Raw genomic sequence first — 18,723 nt, 5'->3', positions numbered from 1 at the left:
CTGCCTCTCTCAACTCCCGCCTCTCTCGACTCTCCCCGGACTGCTGAGCCTTTTATAGGCCGCTGCCTCTCTCGACTCCCGCCTCTCTCGACTCTCCCCGGACTGCTGAGCCTTTTATAGGCCGCTGCCTCTCTCAACTCCCGCCTCTCTCGACGCTCCCCGGACTGCTGAGCCTTTTATAGGCCGCTGCCTCTCTCGACTCCCGCCTCTCTCGACTCTCCCCGGACTGCTGAGCCTTTTATAGGCCGCTGCCTCTCTCAACTCCCGCCTCTCTCGACTCTCCCCGGACTGCTGAGCCTTTTATAGACCGCTGCCTCTCTCGACACCCGCCTCTCTCGACGCTCCCCGGACTGCTGAGCCTTTTATAGGCCGCTGCCTCTCTGGACTCCCGCCTCTCTCGACGCTCCCCGGACTGCTGAGCCTTTTATAGGCCGCTACCTCTCTCAACTCCCGCCTCTCTCGACGCTCCCCGTGTAACATGCTCGAGGGGATCAATGGCCTCCTCCTGTTCCTATGTAACAGGCTCAAGGAGCTGAATGGCCTCCTCCTGTTCCTATGTAACAGGCTCGAGGGGCTGAATGGGCTCATCCTGTTCCTGTGTAACAGGCCCGAGGGGCTGAATGGCTTCCTCCTGTTCCTAAGTAACAGGCTCAAGTGCTTGAATGGCCTCCTTTTGTTCCTGTGCAACAGGCTCGAGGGGCTGAATGGCTTCCTTCAGCTTCTATGTAACAGCCTCAAGGGGCTGAATGATCTCCTGCTGTTCGTAAGTAACAGGCCCGAGGGGCTGAATGGCCTCCTGTTCCTGTGTAACAGGCTCGAGGGGCTGAATGGCCTCCTCCTGTTCCTGTGTAACAGGCCCGAGGGACTGAATGTCCTCCTGTTCCTAAGTAACAGGCTCAAGTGCTTGAATGGCCTCCTCCTGTTCCTATGCAACAGGCTCGAGGGGCTGAATGGCCTCCTCCTGTTCATGTGTAACAGGCTCGAGGGGCTGAATGGCCTCTTGCTGTTCCTGTGTAACAGGCTCGAGGGGCTGAATGGCCTCCTCCTGTTCCTGTGTAACAGGCTCAAGGGGCTGAATGGCCTCCTCCTGTTCCTGTGTAACAAACTCGAGGGACTGAATGGCCTCCACCTGTTCCTATATAACAGGCTCAAGGGGCTGAATGGCCTCCTCCTGTTCCTATGTAACAGGCTCAAGGGCCTGAAAGGCCTCCTCCTGTTCCTATGTAACAGGCTCAAGGGGCTGAATGGCCTCCTCCTGTTCCTGTGTAACAGACTCGAGGGGTTGAATGGCCTCCTCCTGTTCCTGTTCCTGTGTAACAGACTCGAGGGGCTGAATGGCCTCCTCCTGTTCCTATGTAACAGGCTCGAGGGGCTGAATGGGCTCATCCTGTTCCTGTGTAACAGGCCCGAGGGGCTGAATGGCCTCCTACTGTTCCTATGTAACAGGCTCGAATGGCTGAATGGCCTCCTCCTGATCCTGTGTAACAGGCTCGAGGGACTGAATGGCTTCCTTCAGCTTCTATGTAACAGCCTCAAGGGGCTGAATGATCTCCTGCTGTTCATCAGTAACAGGCCCGAGGGGCTGAATGACCTCCTCCTGTTCCTGTGTAACAGGCTCGAGGTGCTGAATGGCCTCCTCCTGTTCCTGTGTAACAGGCTCGAGGGGCTGAATGGCCTCCTCCTTTTCCTGTGTTACAGGCTCGAGGGGCTGAATGGCCTCCTCCTGTTCCTGTGCAACAGGCCCGAGAGGCTGAATGGCCTCCTCCTGTTCCTGTGTAACAGGCTCGAGGGGCTGAATGGCCTCCTCCTGTCCCGATGTAACAGGCTCGAGGTGCTGATTGGCCTCTTCCTGTTCCTGTGTTACAGGCCGGAGGGGCTGAATGGCCTCCTCCTGTCCCTGTGTTACAGGATGGAGGGGCTGAATGGACTCCTCCTGTTCCTATGTAACAGGCTCGAGGGGCTGAATGGCTTCCTTCAGCTTCTATGTAACAGCCTCAAGGGGCTGAATGATCTCCTGCTGTTCATCAGTAACAGGCCCGAGGGGCTGAATGGCCTCCTGTTCCTGTGTAACAGGCTCGAGGGGCTGAATGGCCTCCTCCTGTCCCGATGTAACAGGCTCGAGGTGCTGAGTGGCCTCCTCCTGTTCCTGTGTTACAGGCCGGAGGGGCTGAATGGCCTCCTCCTGTTCCTGTGTTACAGGCCGGAGGGGCTGAATGGCCTCCTCCTTTTCCTGTGTTACAGGCCGGAGGGGCTGAATGGCCTCCTCCTGTTCCTGTGTTACTGGCCGGAGGGGCTGAATGGCCTCCTCCTGTTCCTGTGTTACAGGCCGGAGGGGCTGAATGGCCTCCTCCTGTTCCTGTGTTACAGGCTGGAGGGGCTGAATGGCCTCCTCTTGTTCCTGTGTAGCAGGCTCAAGGGGCTGAATGGCCTCCTCCTGTTCCTATGTAACAGGCTGAAGGGGCTGAATGGCCTCCTGTTCCTGTGTAACAGGCTCGAGGGGCTGAATGGCCTCCTCCTGTTCCTGTGTAACAGGCCCGAGGGACTGAATGTCCTCCTGTTCCTAAGTAACAGGCTCAAGTGCTTGAATGGCCTCCTCCTGTTCCTATGCAACAGGCTCGAGGGGCTGAATGGCCTCCTCCTGTTCATGTGTAACAGGCTCGAGGGGCTGAATGGCCTCTTGCTGTTCCTGTGTAACAGGCTCGAGGGGCTGAATGGCCTCCTCCTGTTCCTGTGTAACAGGCTCAAGGGGCTGAATGGCCTCCTCCTGTTCCTGTGTAACAAACTCGAGGGACTGAATGGCCTCCTCCTGTTCCTATATAACAGGCTCAAGGGGCTGAATGGCCTCCTCCTGTTCCTATGTAACAGGCTCAAGGGCCTGAAAGGCCTCCTCCTGTTCCTATGTAACAGGCTCAAGGGGCTGAATGGCCTCCTCCTGTTCGTACGTAACAGGCTCGAGGGGCTGAATGGCCTCCTCTTGTTCCTGTGTAACAGGCTCGAGGGGCTGAATGGGCCTCCTCCTGTTCCTAATGTAACAGGCTCGAGAGACTGAATGGCCTCCTCCTGTTCCTGTGTTACAGGCCGGAGGGGCTGAATGGCCTCCTCCTGTTCCTGTGTTACAGGCCGGAGGGGCTGAATGGCCTCCTCCTGTTCCTGTGTTACAGGCCGGAGGGGCTGAATGGCCTCCTCTTGTTCCTGTGTAGCAGGCTCGAGGGGCTGAATGGCCTCCTCCTGTTCCTATGTAACAGGCTGAAGGGGCAGAATGGCCTCCTCCTGTTCTTACGTAACAGGCTCGAGGGGCTGAATGGCCTCCTCCTGTTCGTACGTAACAGGCTCGAGGGGCTGAATGGCCTCCTCTTGTTCCTGTGTAACAGGCCTGAGGGGCTGAATGGCCCCCTGCTGTTCCTGTGTAACAGACTCGAGGGGCTGAATGGCCTCCTCCTGTTCCTGTGTAACAGACTCGAGGGGCTGAATGGCCTCCTCCTGTTCCAGTGTAACAGACCCGAGGGGCTGAATGGCTTCCTCCTGTTCCTAAGTAACAGGCTCGAGTGACTGAATTCAGCCTTGTGTTCCTGTCTAACAGGCTCGAGGGGCTAAATGGCCTCCTCCTGTTCCTAAGTAACAGGCTCGAGAGACTGAATGGCCTCCTGCTGTTCCGATGTAACAGGCTCAAGGGGCTGAATGGCCTCCTCCTGTTCCTATGTAACAGGCTCAAGGGGCTGAATGGCCTCCTCCTTTTCCTGTCTAACATGCTCGAGGGGCTGAATGGCCTCCTCTTGTTCCTGTGTAACATCCTCGAGGGGCTGAATGGCCTCCTCCTGTTCCTGTGTAACAGGCTCGAGGGGCTGAATGGCCTCCTCCTGTTCCTGTGTAACATCCTCGAGGGGCTGAATGGCCTCCTCCTGTTCGTACGTAACAGGCCCGAGGGGCTGAATGGCCTCCTCCTGTTCCTATGTAACAGGCTCAAGGGGCTGAATGGCCTCCTGTTCCTGTGTAACAGGCTCGAGGGGCTGAATGGCTCCTGCTGTTCCTGTGTAACAGGCTCGAGGGAATGAATGGCCTCCTCCTGTTCCTACGTAACAGGCTCAAGGGGCTGAATGGCCTCCTCCTTTTCCTACGTAACAGGCTCAAGAGGCTGAATGGCCTCCTTCTATTCCTAAGTAACAGGCTCAAGGGGCTGAATGGCCTCCTCCTGTTCCTGTGTAACAGGCTCAAGAGGCTGAATGGCCTCCTCCTATTCCTTAGTAACAGGATCAAGGGGCTGAATGACCTCCTCCTGTTCCTGTGTAACAGGCCCAAGGGGCTGAATGGCCTCCTCCTGTTCCTGTGTAACAGGCTCAAGAGGCTGAATGGCCTCCTCCTATTCCTTAGTAACAGGCTCGAGGGGCTGAATGGCTTCCTTCAGCTTCTATGTAACAGCCTCAAGGGGCTGAATGATCTCCTGCTGTTCATCAGTAACAGGCTCGAGGGGCTGAATGGCCTCCTCCTGTCCCGATGTAACAGGCTCGAGGTGCTGAGTGGCCTCCTCCTGTTCCTGTGTTACAGGCCGGAGGGGCTGAATGGCCTCCTCCTGTTCCTGTGTTACAGGCCGGAGGGGCTGAATGGCCTCCTCCTGTTCCTGTGTTACAGGCCGGAGGGGCTGAATGGCCTCCTCCTGTTCCTGTGTTACAGGCCGGAGGGGCTGAATGGCCTCCTCCTGTTCCTGTGTTACAGGCCGGAGGGGCTGAATGGCCTCCTCCTGTTCCTGTGTTACAGGCCGGAGGGGCTGAATGGCCTCCTCTTGTTCCTGTGTAGCAGGCTCGAGGGGCTGAATGGCCTCCTCCTGTTCCTATGTAACAGGCTGAAGGGGCAGAATGGCCTCCTCCTGTTCGTACGTAACAGGCTCGAGGGGCTGAATGGCCTCCTCCTGTTCGTATGTAACAGGCTCGAGGGGCTGAATGGCCTCCTCTTGTTCCTGTGTAACAGGCTCGAGGGGCTGAATGGGCCTCCTCCTGTTCCTAATGTAACAGGCTCGAGAGACTGAATGGCCTCCTCCTGTTCCTGTGTTACAGGCCGGAGGGGCTGAATGGCCTAATCCTGTTCCTGTGTTACAGGCCGGAGGGGCTGAATGGCCTCCTCCTGTTCCTGTGTTACAGGCCGGAGGGGCTGAATGGCCTCCTCCTGTTCCTGTGTTACAGGCCGGAGGGGCTGAATGGCCTCCTCTTGTTCCTCTGTAGCAGGCTCGAGGGGCTGAATGGCCTCCTCCTGTTCCTATGTAACAGGCTGAAGGGGCAGAATGGCCTCCTCCTGTTCTTACGTAACAGGCTCGAGGGGCTGAATGGCCTCCTCCTGTTCGTACGTAACAGGCTCGAGGGGCTGAATGGCCTCCTCTTGTTCCTGTGTAACAGGCCTGAGGGGCTGAATGGCCCCCTGCTGTTCCTGTGTAACAGACTCGAGGGGCTGAATGGCCTCCTCCTGTTCCTGTGTAACAGACTCGAGGGGCTGAATGGCCTCCTCCTGTTCCAGTGTAACAGACCCGAGGGGCTGAATGGGCTCATCCTGTTCCTGTGTAACAGGCCAGAGGGGCTGAATGGCTTCCTCCTGTTCCTAAGTAACAGGCTCGAGTGACTGAATTCAGCCTTGTGTTCCTGTCTAACAGGCTCGAGGGGCTGAATGGCCTCCTCCTGTTCCTAAGTAACAGGCTCGAGAGACTGAATGGCCTCCTGCTGTTCCGATGTAACAGGCTCAAGGGGCTGAATGGCCTCCTCCTGTTCCTATGTAACAGGCTCAAGGGGCTGAATGGCCTCCTCCTTTTCCTGTCTAACATGCTCGAGGGGCTGAATGGCCTCCTCTTGTTCCTGTGTAACATCCTCGAGGGGCTGAATGGCCTCCTCCTGTTCCTGTCTAACAGGCTCAAGGATCTGAATGGCCTCCTCCTTTTCCTATGTAACAGGCTCAAGGGGCTGAAAGGCCTCCTCCTGTTCCTCTGTAACTGGCTCAAGGATCTGAATGGCCTCCTCCTTTTCCTATGTAACAGGCTCAAGGGGCTGAAAGGCCTCCTCCTGTTCCTATGTAACAGGCTCAAGTGGCTGAATGGCCTCCTCCTGTTCCTGTGTAACAGACTCGAGGGGCTGAATGGCCTCCTCCTGTTCCTATGTAACAGGCTCAAGGGGCTGAATGGCCTCCTCCTGTTCCTGTGTAACAGGCTCGAGGGGCTGAATGGCCTCCTCCTGTTCCTGTGTAACAGGCTCGAAGGGCTGAATGGACTCCTCCTGTTCCTATGTAACAGGCTCGAGGGGCTGAATGTCCTCCTCCTGTTCTTGTGTAACAGGCTCGAGGGACTGAATGGCCTCCTCCTGTCCCGATGTAACAGACTCGCGGGGCTGAATGGCCTCTTCCTGTTCCTGTGTAACAGGCTCGAAGGGCTGAATGGCCTCCTCCTGTCCCGATGTAACAGGCTCGAGGGGCTGAATGTCCTCCTCCTGTTCCTGTGTAACAGGCTCGAGGGACTGAATGGCCTCCTCCTGTTCCTCTGTAACAGGCCCGAGGTGCTGAATGGCCTCTTCCTGTTCCTATGTAACAGGCTCAAGGGGCTGAATGGCCTCCGCCTGTTCCTATGTAACAGGCTCAAGGGGCAGAATGGCCTCCTCCTGCTCCTGTGTAACAATCTCAAGGGGCTGAATGGCCTCCTCCTGTTCCTGTGTAACAGGCTCGAGGGGCTGAATGGGCTTCTCCTGTTCCTGTGTAACAGGCTCAAGGGGCTGAATGGCCTCCTCCTGTTCCTGTGTAACAGGCTCGAAGGGCTGAATGGCCTCCTCCTTTTCCTATGTAACAGGCTCGAGGGGCTGAATGGCCTCCTCCTGTTCCTGTGTAACAACTGAAGGGGCTGAATAACTTCCTCCTGTTCCTGTGTCACAGGCTTGAGGGGATGAATAGCTTCATCCTGTTCCTGTGTAACAGGCTCGAGGGGCTGAATGGCCTCCTCCTGTTCCTGTGTAACAGGCTCGCGAATCGGAATGGCCTCCTCCTGTTCCTGTGTAACAGGCTCGAAGGGCTGAATGGCCTCCTCCTGTTTCTGTGTTACAGGCTCAAAGGGCTGAATGGTCTCCTCCTGTTCCTGTGTAACGGGCTCGAGGGGCCAAATGGCCTCCTGTTCCCGTGTAACAGGCCCGAGTGGCTGAATGGCCTCCTCCTGTTCCTATGTGACAGGCTCGAGGGGCTGAATGGCCTCCTCCTGTTCCTCTGTAACAGGCTCGAGGGGCTGAATGGCCTCCTCCTGTTCCTATGTGACAGGCTCGAGGGGCTGAATGGCATGCTCCTGTTCCTGTGTAACAGGCTCGAGGGGCTGAATGGCCTCCTCCTGTTCCTCTGTAACAGGCTCGAGGGGCTGAATGGCCTCCTCCTGTTCCTGTGTAACAGGCTCGAGGGGCTGAATGGCCTCCTCCTGTTCCTGTGTAACAGGCTCGAGGAGCTGAATGGCCTCCTCCTGTTCCCGTGTAACAGACCCGAGGGGTTGAATGGCCCCCTCCTGTTCCTGTCTAACAGGCTAAAGGGAGCTGAATGGCCTCCTCCTGTTCCTACGTAACAGGCTCGAGAGGCTGAATGGCCTCCTCGTAATCCTATGTAACAGGCTCGAGGGGCTGAATGGCCTCCTCCTTTTCCTGTGTAAGTGGCTCGATGGGCTGAACGGCCTCCTCCTGTTCCTGTGTAACAATCCGAGGGGCTGAATGGCCTCCTCCTGTTCCTATGTAACAGGCTCGAGGGGTTGAATGGCCTCCTCCTGTTCCTTTGTAACAAGCTCGAGGGGCTGAATGGCCTCCTGTTCCTATGTAACAGGCTCGAGGGGATGAAAGACCTCCTCCTTTTCCTGTGTAAGTGGCTCGATGGGCTGAACGGCCTCCTCCTGTTCCTGTGTAACAAGCCCGAGGGGCTGAACGGCCTCCTCCTGTTCCTGTGTAACAGGCCCGAGAGGCTGAATGACCTCCTCCTGTTCCCATGTAACAGGCTCGAGGGGCTGAATGGCCACCTCCTGTTCCTGTGTAACAGGCTCGAAGGGCTGAATGGCCTCTTCCTGTTCCCGTGTAACAGGCTCGAGGGGCTAAATGGCCCTCTCCTGTTCCTGTGTAACAAGCTCGAGGGACTGAATGGCCTCCTCCTGTTCCTTTGTAACAAGCTCGAGGAGCTGAATGGCCTCTTCCTGTTCCTACGTAACAGGCTCAAGATTCTGAATGGCCTCCTCCTGTTCCTGTGTAACAAGCTCGAGGGGCTGAATGGCCTCCTCCTGTTCCTGTGTAACAGGCTCGAGGTGCTGAATGGCCTCCTCCTGTTCCTGTGTAACAGGCTCGAGGGGCTGAATGGCCTCCCCCTGTTCCTTTGTAACAAGCTCGAGGAGCTGAATGGCCTCCTCCTGTTCTAACGTAACAGGCTCAAGATTCTGAATGGCCTCCTCCTCTTACTGTGTAACAGGCTCGAGGGGCTGAATGGCCTCCTCCTGTTCCTGTGTAACAGGACCGAGGGGCTGAATGGCATCCACCTGTTCCTGTGTAACGGGCCCGAGGGGCTGAATAGCTTCCTCCCTTTCCTGTGTCACAGTTTCGAGTGGCTGAATGGCCTCATCCTGTTCCTGTGTAACAGGCTCGAGGGGCTGAATGGCCTCTTCCTGTTCCTGTGTAACAGGGTCGAGGGGCTGAATGGCCTCCTCCTGTTCCAGTGCAAAAGGCCCGAGGTGCTGAATGGCCTCCTCCTGTTCCTGTTTAACAGGCCCGAGGTGCTGAATGGCCTCCTCCTGTTCCTGTGTAACAGGTTCGAGGGGCTGAATGGCCTCCTCCTGTTCCTGTGTAACAGGCTCGAGGGGCTGAATGGCCTCTTCCTGTTCCTGTGTAACAGACCCGAGGGGCTGAATGGCCTCCTGTTCTTTTGTAACAGGCTCGAGGAGCTGAATGGCATCCTCCTGTTCCTTTGTAACAAGCTCGAGGAGCTGAATGGCCTTCTCCTGTTCCTGTGTAACAGACTCGAGGGGCTGAATGGCCTGCTCCTGTTCCGGTGTATCAGGCTCGAGGGGCTAAATGGCCTCCTGTTCCCGTGTAACAGGCTCGAGGGGCTGAATGGCCTCCTCCTGTTCCAATGTAACAGGCTCGAGGGGCAGAATGGGCTCCTCCTGTTCCTTGTAACAGGCTCGAGGGGCTAAATGGCCCTCTCCTGTTCCTGTGTATGAGGCCCGACGGGATGAATGGCCTCCTCCTGTTCCTGTGCAACAGGCTCGACGGGCTAAATGGCCTCTTCCTGTTCCTATACAGGCTCGAGGAGCTGAATGGCCTCCTGTTCTTCTGTAACAGGCTCGAGGGGCTGAATGGCCTCCTCCTGTTCCTACGTAACTGGCTCGAAGGGCTGAATGGCCTTCTCCTGATCCTGTGTAACAGGCTCGAGGGGCTGAATATCCTCCTCCTGTTCCTGTGTAACAGGCTCGGGGGGCTGAATGGCCACCTCCTGTTCCTGTGTAACAGACTCGAGGGGCTGAATGACGTCCTCCTGTTCCTGTGTAACGGGCTCGAGGGGCTAAATGGCCTCCTGTTCCCGTGTAACAGGCTCGGGGGGCTGAATGGCCTCCTCCTGTTCCAATGTAACAGGCTCGAGGGGCTGAATGGGCTCCTCCTGTTCCTGTGTAACAGGTTCGAGGGGCTAAATGGCCTCCTCCTGTTCCTGTGTGACAGGCTCGAGGGACTGAATGGCCTCCTCCTTTTCCTGTGTGACAGGCTCGAGGGACTGAATGGCCTCCTCCTGTTCCTGTGTAACAGGCTCGAGGGACTGAATGGCCTCCTCCTGTTCCTGTGTAACAGGCTCGAGGGGCTGAATGGCCTCCTTCTGTTCCTGTGTAACATGCTCGAGGGACTGAATGGCCTCCTCCTGTTGCTGTGTAACAGGCTCGAGGGGCTGAATGGCCTCCTGTTCCTGTGTAACAGGCTCAAGGGGCTGAATGGGCCTCCTCCTGTTCCTATGTGACAAGCCCGAGGGGCTGAATGGCCTCCTCCTGTTCCTATGTAACAGGCTCGAGGGGCTGAATGGCCTCCTCCTGTTCCCGTGTAACAGGGTCGAGGGGCTGAATGGGCCTTCTCCTGTTCCTATGTAACAGGCTCAAGGGACTGAATGGCCTCCTCCTGTTCCCATGTAACAGGGTCGAGGGGCTGAATGGCCTCCTCCTGTTCCTATGTAACAGGCTCGAGGGGCTGAATGGCCTCCTGTTCCTATGTAACAGGCTCGAGGGGCTGAATGGCCTCCTCCTGTTCCTTTGTAACAGGCTCGAGGGGCTGAATGGCCTCCTCCTGTTCCTATGTAACAGGCTCAAGATTCTGAATGGCCTCCTCCTCTTACTGTATAACAGGCCCGAGGGGCTAAATGGACTCCTGTTCCTATGTAACAGTCTCGAGGGGCTGAATGGCCTCCTCCTGTTCCTTTGTAACAGGCCCGAGGGGCTAAATGGACTCCTGTTCCTATGTAACAGACTCGACAGGCTGAATGGCCTCCTCCTGTTCCTGTGTAACAGGACCGAGGGACTGAATGGCCTCCTCCCGTTCCTGTGTAACAGGACCGAGGGACTGAATGGCCTCCTCCTGTTCCTGTGTAACAGGACCGAGGGACTGAATGGCCTCCTCCTGTTCCTGTGTAACAGGACCGAGGGACTGAATGGCCTCCTCCTGTTCCTACGTAACAGGCTCAAGATTCTGAATGGCCTCCTCCTCTTACTGTATAACAGGCCCGAGGGGCTAAATGGCCTCCTGTTCCAACGTAACAGGCTCAAGATTCTGAATGGCCTGCTCCTCTTACTGCGTAACAGGCTCGAAGGGCTGAATGGCCTACTCCTGTTGCTGTGTAACAGGCCCGAGAGGCTGAATGGCCTCCTCCTGTTCCTATGTTACAGGCTCGAGGGGCTGAATGGCCTCCTCCTGTTGCTATGTAACAGGCTCGAGGGGCTGAATGTCCTCCTCCTGTTCCAGTGCAAAAGGCCCGAGAGGCTGAATGGCCTCCTCCTGTTCCTATGTAACAGGCTCGAGGGGCTGAATGACCTCCTCCTGTTCCCATGTAACAGGCTCGAGGGGCTGAATGGCCACCTCCTGTTCCTGTGTAACAGGCTCGAAGGGCTGAATGGCCTCTTCCTGTTCCCGTGTAACAGGCTCGAGGGGCTAAATGGCCCTCTCCTGTTCCTGTGTATGAGGCCCGACGGAATGAATGGCCTCATCCTGTTCCTGTGTAACAGGCTCGAGGGGCTGAATGGCCTCCTCCTTTTCCTGTGTAACAGGTTCGAGGAGATGAATGGCCTCCTCCTGTTCCTGTGTAACAGGCTCGAGGGGCTGAATGGCCTCCTCCTGTTCCTGTGTAACAACTTAAGGGGCTGAATAACTTCCTCCTGTTCCTGTGTCACAGGCTCGAGGGGATGAATAGCTTCATCCTGTTCCTGTGTAACAGGCTCGAGGGGCTGAATGGCCTCCTCCTGTTCCTGTGTAACAGGCTCGCGAGTCTGAATGGCCTCCTCCTGTTCCTGTGTAACTGGCTCGAAGGGCTGTATGGCCTCCTCCTGTTCCTGTGTAACAGGCTCGAGGGGCTGAATGGCCACCTCCTGTTCCCGTGTAACAGGGTCGAGGGGCTGAATGGCCTCCTCCTGTTCCTATGTAACATGCTCGAGGGACTGAATGGCCTACTCCTGTTCCCGTGTAACAGGGTCGAGGGGCTGAATGGCCTCCTCCTGTTCCCGTGTAACAGGGTCGAGGGGCTGAATGGGCCTTCTCCTGTTCCTATGTAACAGGCTCAAGGGACTGAATGGCCTCCTCCTGTTCCTATGTAACAGGCTCGAGGGGCTGAATGGCCTCCTGTTCCTATGTAACAGGCTCGAGGGGCTGAATGGCCTCCTCCTGTTCCTTTGTAACAGGCTCGAGGGGCTGAATGGCCTCCTCCTGTTCCTACGTAACAGGCTCAAGATTCTGAATGGCCTCCTCCTCTTACTGTGTAACAGGCCCGAGGGGCTAAATGGACTCCTGTTCCTATGTAACAGGCTCGAGGGGCTGAATGGCCTCCTCCTGTTCCTTTGTAACAGGCTCGAGGGGCTGAATGGCCTCCTCCTGTTCCTTTGTAACAGGCTCGAGGGGCTGAATGGCCTCCTGTTCCCGTGTAACAGGCTCGAGGGGCTGAATGGCCTCCTCCTGTTCCAATGTAACCGGCTCGAGGGGCTGAATGGGCTCCTCCTGTTCCTACGTAACAGGTTCGAGGGGCTAAATGGCCTCCTCCTGTTCCTGTGTGACAGGCTCGAGGGACTGAATGGCCTCCTCCTGTTCCTGTGTGACAGGCTCGAGGGACTGAATGGCCTCCTCCTGTTCCTGTGTAACAGGCTCGAGGGACTGAATGGCCTCCTCCTGTTCCTGTGTAACAGGCTCGAGGGGCTGAATGGCCTCCTTCTGTTCCTGTGTAACATGCTCGAGGGACTGAATGGCCTCCTCCTGTTCCTGTGTAACAGGCTCGAGAGGCTGAATGGCCTCCTGTTCCTGTGTAACAGGCTCAAGGGGCTGAATGGGCCTCCTCCTGTTCCTATGTAACAGGCTCGAGGGGCTGAATGTCCTCCTCCTGTTCCAGTGCAAAAGGCCCGAGAGGCTGAATGGCCTCCTCCTGTTCCTATGTAACAGGCTCGAGGGGCTGAATGACCTCCTCCTGTTCCCATGTAACAGGCTCGAGGGGCTGAATGGCCACCTCCTGTTCCTGTGTAACAGGCTCGAAGGTCTGAATGGCCTCTTCCTGTTCCCGTGTAACAGGCTCGAGGGGCTAAATGGCCCTCTCCTGTTCCTGTGTATGAGGCCCGACGGAATGAATGGCCTCCTCCTGTTCCTGTGTAACAGGCTCGAGGGGCTGAATGGCCTCCTCCTTTTCCTGTGTAACAGGTTCGAGGAGATGAATGGCCTCCTCCTGTTCCTGTGTAACAGGCTCGAGGGGCTGAATGGCCTCCTCCTGTTCCTGTGTAACAACTTAAGGGGCTGAATAACTTCCTCCTGTTCCTGTGTCACAGGCTCGAGGGGATGAATAGCTTCATCCTGTTCCTGTATAACAGGCTCGAGGGGCTGAATGGCCTCCTCCTGTTCCTGTGTAACAGGCTCGCGAGTCTGAATGGCCTCCTCCTGTTCCTGTGTAACTGGCTCGAAGGGCTGTATGGCCTCCTCCTGTTCCTGTGTAACAGGCTCGAGGGGCTGAATGGCCTCCTGTTCTTCTGTAACAGGCTCGAGGGGCTGAATGGCCTCCTCCTGTTCCTGTGTAACTGGCTCGAAGGGCTGAATGGCCTTCTCCTGATCCTGTGTAACAGGCTCGAGGGGCTGAATATCCTCCTCCTGTTCCTGTGTAACAGGCTCGAGGGGCTGAATGGCCACCTCCTGTTCCTGTGTAACAGACTCGAGGGGCTGAATGACGTCCTCCTGTTCCTGTGTAACGGGCTCGAGGGGCTAAATGGCCTCCTGTTCCCGTGTAACAGGCTCGGGGGGCTGAATGGCCTCCTCCTGTTCCAATGTAACAGGCTCGAGGGGCTGAATGGGCTCCTCCTGTTCCTGTGTAACAGGTTCGAGGGGCTAAATGGCCTCCTCCAGTTCCTGTGTGACAGGCTCGAGGGACTGAATGGCCTCCTCCTTTTCCTGTGTGACAGGCTCGAGGGACTGAATGGCCTACTCCTGTTCCTGTGTAACAGGCTCGAGGGACTGAATGGCCTCCTCCTGTTCCTGTGTAACAGGCTCGAGGGGCTGAATGGCCTCCTTCTGTTCCTGTGTAACATGCTCGAGGGACTGAATGGCCTCCTCCTGTTCCTGTGTAACAGGCTCGAGGGGCTGAATGGCCTCCTGTTCCTGTGTAACAGGCTCAAGGGGCTGAATGGGCCTCCTCCTGTTCCTATGTGACAAGCCCGAGGGGCTGAATGGCCTCCTCCTGTTCCTATGTAACAGGCTCGAGGGGCTGAATGGCCTCCTCCTGTTCCCGTGTAACAGGGTCGAGGGGCTGAATGGGCCTTCTCCTGTTCCTATGTAACAGGCTCAAGGGACTGAATGGCCTCCTCCTGTTCCTATGTAACAGGCTCAAGATTCTGAATGGCCTCCTCCTCTTACTGTATAACAGGCCCGAGGGGCTAAATGGACTCCTGTTCCTATGTAACAGTCTCGAGGGGCTGAATGGCCTCCTCCTGTTCCTTTGTAACAGGCCCGAGGGGCTAAATGGACTCCTGTTCCTATGTAACAGACTCGACAGGCTGAATGGCCTCCTCCTGTTCCTGTGTAACAGGACCGAGGGACTGAATGGCCTCCTCCCGTTCCTGTGTAACAGGACCGAGGGACTGAATGGCCTCCTCCTGTTCCTGTGTAACAGGACCGAGGGACTGAATGGCCTCCTCCTGTTCCTGTGTAACAGGACCGAGGGACTGAATGGCCTCCTCCTGTTCCTACGTAACAGGCTCAAGATTCTGAATGGCCTCCTCCTCTTACTGTATAACAGGCCCGAGGGGCTAAATGGCCTCCTGTTCCAACGTAACAGGCTCAAGATTCTGAATGGCCTGCTCCTCTTACTGCGTAACAGGCTCGAAGGGCTGAATGGCCTACTCCTGTTGCTGTGTAACAGGCCCGAGAGGCTGAATGGCCTCCTCCTGTTCCTATGTTACAGGCTCGAGGGGCTGAATGGCCTCCTCCTGTTGCTATGTAACAGGCTCGAGGGGCTGAATGTCCTCCTCCTGTTCCAGTGCAAAAGGCCCGAGAGGCTGAATGGCCTCCTCCTGTTCCTATGTAACAGGCTCGAGGGGCTGAATGACCTCCTCCTGTTCCCATGTAACAGGCTCGAGGGGCTGAATGGCCACCTCCTGTTCCTGTGTAACAGGCTCGAAGGGCTGAATGGCCTCTTCCTGTTCCCGTGTAACAGGCTCGAGGGGCTAAATGGCCCTCTCCTGTTCCTGTGTATGAGGCCCGACGGAATGAATGGCCTCATCCTGTTCCTGTGTAACAGGCTCGAGGGGCTGAATGGCCTCCTCCTTTTCCTGTGTAACAGGTTCGAGGAGATGAATGGCCTCCTCCTGTTCCTGTGTAACAGGCTCGAGGGGCTGAATGGCCTCCTCCTGTTCCTGTGTAACAACTTAAGGGGCTGAATAACTTCCTCCTGTTCCTGTGTCACAGGCTCGAGGGGATGAATAGCTTCATCCTGTTCCTGTGTAACAGGCTCGAGGGGCTGAATGGCCTCCTCCTGTTCCTGTGTAACAGGCTCGCGAGTCTGAATGGCCTCCTCCTGTTCCTGTGTAACTGGCTCGAAGGGCTGTATGGCCTCCTCCTGTTCCTGTGTAACAGGCTCGAGGGGCTGAATGGCCACCTCCTGTTCCCGTGTAACAGGGTCGAGGGGCTGAATGGCCTCCTCCTGTTCCTATGTAACATGCTCGAGGGACTGAATGGCCTACTCCTGTTCCCGTGTAACAGGGTCGAGGGGCTGAATGGCCTCCTCCTGTTCCCGTGTAACAGGGTCGAGGGGCTGAATGGGCCTTCTCCTGTTCCTATGTAACAGGCTCAAGGGACTGAATGGCCTCCTCCTGTTCCTATGTAACAGGCTCGAGGGGCTGAATGGCCTCCTGTTCCTATGTAACAGGCTCGAGGGGCTGAATGGCCTCCTCCTGTTCCTTTGTAACAGGCTCGAGGGGCTGAATGGCCTCCTCCTGTTCCTACGTAACAGGCTCAAGATTCTGAATGGCCTCCTCCTCTTACTGTGTAACAGGCCCGAGGGGCTAAATGGACTCCTGTTCCTATGTAACAGGCTCGAGGGGCTGAATGGCCTCCTCCTGTTCCTTTGTAACAGGCTCGAGGGGCTGAATGGCCTCCTCCTGTTCCTTTGTAACAGGCTCGAGGGGCTGAATGGCCTCCTGTTCCCGTGTAACAGGCTCGAGGGGCTGAATGGCCTCCTCCTGTTCCAATGTAACCGGCTCGAGGGGCTGAATGGGCTCCTCCTGTTCCTACGTAACAGGTTCGAGGGGCTAAATGGCCTCCTCCTGTTCCTGTGTGACAGGCTCGAGGGACTGAATGGCCTCCTCCTGTTCCTGTGTGACAGGCTCGAGGGACTGAATGGCCTCCTCCTGTTCCTGTGTAACAGGCTCGAGGGACTGAATGGCCTCCTCCTGTTCCTGTGTAACAGGCTCGAGGGGCTGAATGGCCTCCTTCTGTTCCTGTGTAACATGCTCGAGGGACTGAATGGCCTCCTCCTGTTCCTGTGTAACAGGCTCGAGAGGCTGAATGGCCTCCTGTTCCTGTGTAACAGGCTCAAGGGGCTGAATGGGCCTCCTCCTGTTCCTATGTAACAGGCTCGAGGGGCTGAATGTCCTCCTCCTGTTCCAGTGCAAAAGGCCCGAGAGGCTGAATGGCCTCCTCCTGTTCCTATGTAACAGGCTCGAGGGGCTGAATGACCTCCTCCTGTTCCCATGTAACAGGCTCGAGGGGCTGAATGGCCACCTCCTGTTCCTGTGTAACAGGCTCGAAGGTCTGAATGGCCTCTTCCTGTTCCCGTGTAACAGGCTCGAGGGGCTAAATGGCCCTCTCCTGTTCCTGTGTATGAGGCCCGACGGAATGAATGGCCTCCTCCTGTTCCTGTGTAACAGGCTCGAGGGGCTGAATGGCCTCCTCCTTTTCCTGTGTAACAGGTTCGAGGAGATGAATGGCCTCCTCCTGTTCCTGTGTAACAGGCTCGAGGGGCTGAATGGCCTCCTCCTGTTCCTGTGTAACAACTTAAGGGGCTGAATAACTTCCTCCTGTTCCTGTGTCACAGGCTCGAGGGGATGAATAGCTTCATCCTGTTCCTGTATAACAGGCTCGAGGGGCTGAATGGCCTCCTCCTGTTCCTGTGTAACAGGCTCGCGAGTCTGAATGGCCTCCTCCTGTTCCTGTGTAACTGGCTCGAAGGGCTGTATGGCCTCCTCCTGTTCCTGTGTAACAGGCTCGAGGGGCTGAATGGCCTCCTGTTCTTCTGTAACAGGCTCGAGGGGCTGAATGGCCTCCTCCTGTTCCTGTGTAACTGGCTCGAAGGGCTGAATGGCCTTCTCCTGATCCTGTGTAACAGGCTCGAGGGGCTGAATATCCTCCTCCTGTTCCTGTGTAACAGGCTCGAGGGGCTGAATGGCCACCTCCTGTTCCTGTGTAACAGACTCGAGGGGCTGAATGACGTCCTCCTGTTCCTGTGTAACGGGCTCGAGGGGCTAAATGGCCTCCTGTTCCCGTGTAACAGGCTCGGGGGGCTGAATGGCCTCCTCCTGTTCCAATGTAACAGGCTCGAGGGGCTGAATGGGCTCCTCCTGTTCCTGTGTAACAGGTTCGAGGGGCTAAATGGCCACCTCCAGTTCCTGTGTGACAGGCTCGAGGGACTGAATGGCCTCCTCCTTTTCCTGTGTGACAGGCTCGAGGGACTGAATGGCCTACTCCTGTTCCTGTGTAACAGGCTCGAGGGACTGAATGGCCTCCTCCTGTTCCTGTGTAACAGGCTCGAGGGGCTGAATGGCCTCCTTCTGTTCCTGTGTAACATGCTCGAGGGACTGAATGGCCTCCTCCTGTTCCTGTGTAACAGGCTCGAGGGGCTGAATGGCCTCCTGTTCCTGTGTAACAGGCTCAAGGGGCTGAATGGGCCTCCTCCTGTTCCTATGTGACAAGCCCGAGGGGCTGAATGGCCTCCTCCTGTTCCTATGTAACAGGCTCGAGGGGCTGAATGGCCTCCTCCTGTTCCCGTGTAACAGGGTCGAGGGGCTGAATGGGCCTTCTCCTGTTCCTATGTAACAGGCTCAAGGGACTGAATGGCCTCCTCCTGTTCCCGTGTGACAGGGTCGAGGGGCTGAATGGCCTTCTCCTGTTCCTATGTAACAGGCTCGAGGGGCTGAATGGCCTCCTGTTCCTATGTAACAGGCTCGAGGGGCTGAATGGCCTCCTCCTGTTCCTTTGTAACAGGCTCGAGGGGCTGAATGGCCTCCTCCTGTTCCTACGTAACAGGCTCAAGATTCTGAATGGCCTCCTCCTCTTACTGTATAACAGGCCCGAGGGGCTAAATGGACTCCTGTTCCTATGTAACAGGCTCGAGGGGCTGAATGGCCTCCTCCTGTTCCTTTGTAACAGGCCCGAGGGGCTAAATGGACTCCTGTTCCTATGTAACAGACTCGACAGGCTGAATGGCCTCCTCCTGTTCCTGTGTAACAGGACCGAGGGACTGAATGGCCTCCTCCCGTTCCTGTGTAACAGGACCGAGGGACTGAATGGCCTCCTCCTGTTCCTGTGTAACAGGACCGAGGGACTGAATGGCCTCCTCCTGTTCCTGTGTAACAGGACCGAGGGACTGAATGGCCTCCTCCTGTTCCTACGTAACAGGCTCAAGATTCTGAATGGCCTCCTCCTCTTACTGTATAACAGGCCCGAGGGGCTAAATGGCCTCCTGTTCCAACGTAACAGGCTCAAGATTCTGAATGGCCTGCTCCTCTTACTGTGTAACAGGCTCGAAGGGCTGAATGGCCTACTCCTGTTGCTGTGTAACAGGCCCGAGAGGCTGAATGGCCTCCTCCTGTTCCTATATAACAGGCTCGAGGGGCTGAATGGCCTCCTCCTGTTCCTATGTAACAGGCTCGAGGGGCTGAATGTCCTCCTCCTGTTACAGTGCAAAAGGCCCGAGAGGCTGAATGGCCTCCTCCTGTTCCTATGTAACAGGCTCGAGGGGCTGAATGACCTCCTCCTGTTCCCATGT

This window comes from Pristiophorus japonicus, unplaced genomic scaffold (assembly GCF_044704955.1).
Source record: "Pristiophorus japonicus isolate sPriJap1 unplaced genomic scaffold, sPriJap1.hap1 HAP1_SCAFFOLD_643, whole genome shotgun sequence".
In the NCBI taxonomy this organism is placed as follows: Eukaryota; Metazoa; Chordata; class Chondrichthyes; family Pristiophoridae; genus Pristiophorus; species Pristiophorus japonicus.
Note: the sequence above shows the minus strand (reverse complement) of the source record.